The sequence below is a fragment of the Pyxicephalus adspersus genome, chromosome Z, assembly GCF_032062135.1.
Source record: "Pyxicephalus adspersus chromosome Z, UCB_Pads_2.0, whole genome shotgun sequence".
NCBI classification, from domain to species: Eukaryota; Metazoa; Chordata; class Amphibia; order Anura; family Pyxicephalidae; genus Pyxicephalus; species Pyxicephalus adspersus.
In genome coordinates this window covers 21,316,168-21,320,619 of record NC_092871.1, presented here as the reverse complement: position 1 = coordinate 21,320,619, position 4,452 = coordinate 21,316,168, and the positions used below count along the sequence as shown (strand labels likewise).

The 4,452-nt window shown below is 40.5% G+C and overlaps 1 protein-coding gene across 1 annotated transcript in view; it reads left to right on the top strand.

Moving 5' to 3' along the window:
- Nucleotides 1-4,221: 4,221 nt before the first annotated feature.
- PLD3 (phospholipase D family member 3) overlaps nucleotides 4,222-4,452 on the top strand; it is a 21,035-nt gene continuing 20,804 nt past the window's right edge. Inside the window, exon 1 of the mRNA XM_072431800.1 lies at nucleotides 4,222-4,333. The gene's annotated coding sequence lies outside the window, so the exon portion shown is untranslated. The remainder of the gene's footprint in view (nucleotides 4,334-4,452) is intronic.

Here is a 4,452-nt window from a genome sequence, read left to right as displayed (position 1 = left end):
TTTAGTGGGGGTGGACCCACAAAAGCTTGTCCCGAAAATGTAACTGTTACTACAAATAAAAGAAGTATCATGTACAAGCTTACATTTTCAGGACAAGCTTTTGTGGGTCTACCCCCGCTATAGGTTCTGCTTGGATTTCATAGACATGGGGGTGACTTATAAAAGCTTGCCTGAAAAATGTAACTGCTAACGCAAATATATATAAAAAAAAAAATCTGAGACAAACTGGGACAAGCTCTCATAGTTCTCCCTGTTATAAGTACTGAAAATGTAACTTAAAAAAAAAGTATAATGGACAAACAATTAGATTTTCAGGACAAGCTTTCGTAGGTCACCACCACTTTTTCTTGTTCCAATCAGTACTTAAAGTAGGGGTGACTCATGAAGGCTTATACTGAAAATAACTGTTAGTCTAAATAAAAAAGTATCATTGACAGCACTTTATAGTTGCTTAATGGTGAATGAATTATATCAAAACTTTTAAGCTTTTATGGTATCTATAAGCCATTCTTACGTTTACCATTTTATTGGTGGATAAAACATATACACACACATATACAGTGTTCAGACGCATGTGTATGATGTAATACAAATGTCTGTGGGTATTTGTAGGTGGGCTGGCCATTCAATACAAAGAAAAGTAGTAAACTCATCCATATGGAAGCCATTGGTGACTTTTTTAGCTATATCCACTTTGCCCTGTGACACCAATATTTATGCCTATATCACAAAAGTTTTAATCTGCAAACAGCTGTTGAGAGAACCATATCTACAACAGGCATATACAAGGCTTTAGGATATGTCAACTAGTTTTAGGCCTATGTAGGTGGCTTAAGTTTGAGATAAATGAGATCTTTTGAAATTTAATAGCAGATGTATTTATCTCTTTCTGTGAGTTTTCCATTCTCATAGACTTGTATGTGAATGCAATATGCATTGAACACAGGTTAAAGTTCAGTTAAAAGTATAAGCACCCTTAATATTTGGCATGTTAGGTTTAAGATAGGTCCAAGCAATTTTTTATTTTTATTTAGTTAATTAGACCTTCAGCAGCTTGAACAAACAAATACAGCGACTTTGGTTGCATTAATGCCTTTTTTGTTGTTGTCCCTGCACTGATTCCTTTCTGCCACAAGATGGCCTTAGCCTTCCCAGTTTAATGACACCCAGAATTGGTAGCCCTACTCTGACAACTAGATATAGAACTAGCTTTTATTTCTAAGTTGCTTGGCTCTGTGACCTAGATCTTTCTGAGTCACAAACCTAGAGCAAGCATACATCAAATAACAGTCAGAATTCTTTCACTTACTAATTGCTCTAGGTCACCAACCCAGAAAAAGTTGAGGCTAAAACATAAGCATGATATACACAGGCTTCAAGAATTAAATTTTGCTTTTTTAAAATCTAGAAGTAGTATGTCTGTAATTTCTTTATACCTTTGTACATCACGCTGAATAGATGGAACATTCAAATACTTCCTAGAGTGTACGCTCTTCAGGGCAGGGTCCTCTCCTCCTCCTCTTGTGTCATTGTCGGTCATTTGCAACCCCTATTTAATGTACAGTGCTGCCTAACATGTTGGTGCTATAAAAATCCTGTCTAATGATAAAAATAATACTTGTGTCATTTATGAGAGCTGAATATTATTGTGCTACTTCCCCCACCTCTTAGATTGTAAGCTCTTTTGGGCAAGGTCCTTTCCTCCTCCTGTGTCACTGTTTGTATCTATTTCTCATTTTCAACTACTATTTATGTAATTTGTTGGTGCAACAAAAAAAAGTATTATTATTAAAAATAATAGTATTAATATCAATCACTTATATCAGGACAAAGTGTGAATTGCGTTGTGTAGGGCCACACAGGCGTTTGGAGTAGTCCTAGGTGGCCATACACATAGCAATTTTTTGTTGTCTCAAGGACTAGGGGGGAAAAAGGTGGAGAAAGGAAACTAGTGCAGAGAACTATTCAAGAAAGCAACAACCTTTGAGGCACAGGCTCATAGCAAAAAACAGTAACATACAACGTTCCTACTTCGTCTCAATGAACATTGACGCGTTTTGCAGAAGCTATATGTCCGCTTCTATAGGATACAAATGAGACTTTAGCCTGGATATTCTTTAAAGCCGAACTCCAACCTTACATTTATTCTTACACAGTTGTATTGGCTTTTCTACTGTACTACAAACGATTAGTACATGGGAGCAAATCCAATTTCACACTTAGTTGTTATATATAGTAATATAAGTCCCTAAATGTTACATATGCTTGTACATTCAGCACTTCTTGTTAGAAAGTGATCGGTTTTTGATCTGGTCCCATCATACATTGGACACCCAGGCACTCAGACCATCAATCTGCATTGGTTTGGCAAGCCTCTATGACACAGGGAGCCTTCTGGTTGGATGCCACCAGATGATTACTGGTAAGTGAGCTGATTATCTTTCTCTTTTTCTGTCTCTTTCCCTCTCTTTACCCCTCTTTTCAAGCATCTGCACATTTGACAGCAAGTGACTTGACAAGATCTGTAGCAGCAGTCGCCAACCTTTTTGATTCCGCGGACCACTAAAATTACCGGCTCCTGACCGCGCATGTGCGGGGAGCTAGTTGTCAATCAAAGAGGAGGAACCTCCCCTATAGTGACATCATATCACCATAACCCCGCCCTCTCTGCCGTCGCAGATCTGAGCCTGCGATGGGACAGTGGGCGGGTTGTGTCGTGAAACACAGCCCGCCAACTTCCCTGAATCAGGGATTTGCACGGGGGACGTGGTGTGCGGCTCTGGCCGGTGCGTCCCCCCGGCAGGGTCCTTTTCCTGACCCCACTCGAGGGTGCACCGACCAGAGCCGCGGACCCCCAAAATCTTCTTGCGGACCACCGGTTGGCAACCGATGGTCTGTAGTACTGAACAGCTCACTGCCATCCCCATTCACTCTCTATGGGGCTGCCACCGGGAAAATCTACATGAAGCATTTTCCGCAAAGGCAGCCGTTCCCTGGCATGAGGAAGTGGTTACCACATCACAACCTCACTGCCAGCCCTAACATAGCCTTAAGAACCTACTTTTGATGCAGTTGGAGGGATGAGGGGTTGCTGACACAAGGTAACATGTCCATACATGTCAATCTGATCAGAACCCAGTTTTAAAAAAAAAACTCCCCATCAAGTGGTGAGCTGCTGACTTCTTAAAATTTTATTAATTGGGAAGTGAAAAATTCTAGGTTTGCTTTGATTTCACTGCACACCGTGAGCTGTGAGGAACTGGAGATAGCTAAGAATAAAAGTATTCAGTTTTAGTTTGTCTTGTTGTTGGAAAGATCCTCATTTACAACATACTTACATCAATGTTCTTCTAATAGTAGTTACAACTCTGTAGCAAAGAGATTTATAATGAATGTGGCTCCTGTGCAGTGTATGGCAATGCATTACAATGTGACAATCCATTCATTAAATTGGCCAGTGCACAGGAATTTGCACAGCAACAATCTTTACATTACATATAGTAAGAGTGTCAGACATTGTTTTCTATGCATTGTCTGATGTTCCTTGTACTGGATACTATCAGAGACGGTTTTATAAAAATTGAGGCCCCCAAATAAACATATTCCACCCCCTACCCCTACCATTCTGTCAGGGCTGCCTAAATAAAATGGGGGTCCTGGGGCACAGATTGCCCTACCCTAAAATCCTCTTTGGATACTACAAGAGCAGATTAACAAATCCAATCCAATACGCTGACCAGGAGACAGAACATGACAACGCATATGGCATGACAACGCATACGGCATGACAACGCACGTGGTATGACAACACATATAGGAACACAAAGCCACAAACATACAAATGCAGCATTAGTAAAGAGTTCTATTTTTCTATTTACATTGCCTGGAAGAAGGAAACAAAAATACAAAATAAACAGATGCCCTATTTATTATACAGTGCTACTTAATATGTTGGCGCTATAAATCCTGTTTAATATTATTTAATAAATTATAATAATATTGTCCCTTTGTCACCTTCTTGATCTCCTGCACCCAGACACTTGTACCCCTTCCCTCCCTGAGGTGACACATTGTAACACGTGATCAGATATCGCTATTCTGTCACTTTGTTATTGCATTCCAGAGCCAATCAGCACACGTCCTTGATGAGTCACGTGCTGTCTCAGGCACGAGTTTTTATAGACACGCCCAGATTTGTATCTAGACGTATTGACCCCGCCCATGAAAACTGATAATCGTACGCCCCGCCCCTCTGTATATGTACTGGGCCTGCTGGGAGCAGCTGTTGTTGTTCCTATACCAATGGCTGAGTGAGGAGCTTTCCTTGTGTGTGGTATGTACAGAACCGACCAGGAACCTGATATCACTGCTATATACAAATATGTGACCGGGACATGCACTGATATCACTGCTATATACAAATATGTGACCGGGACATGCACTGATATCACT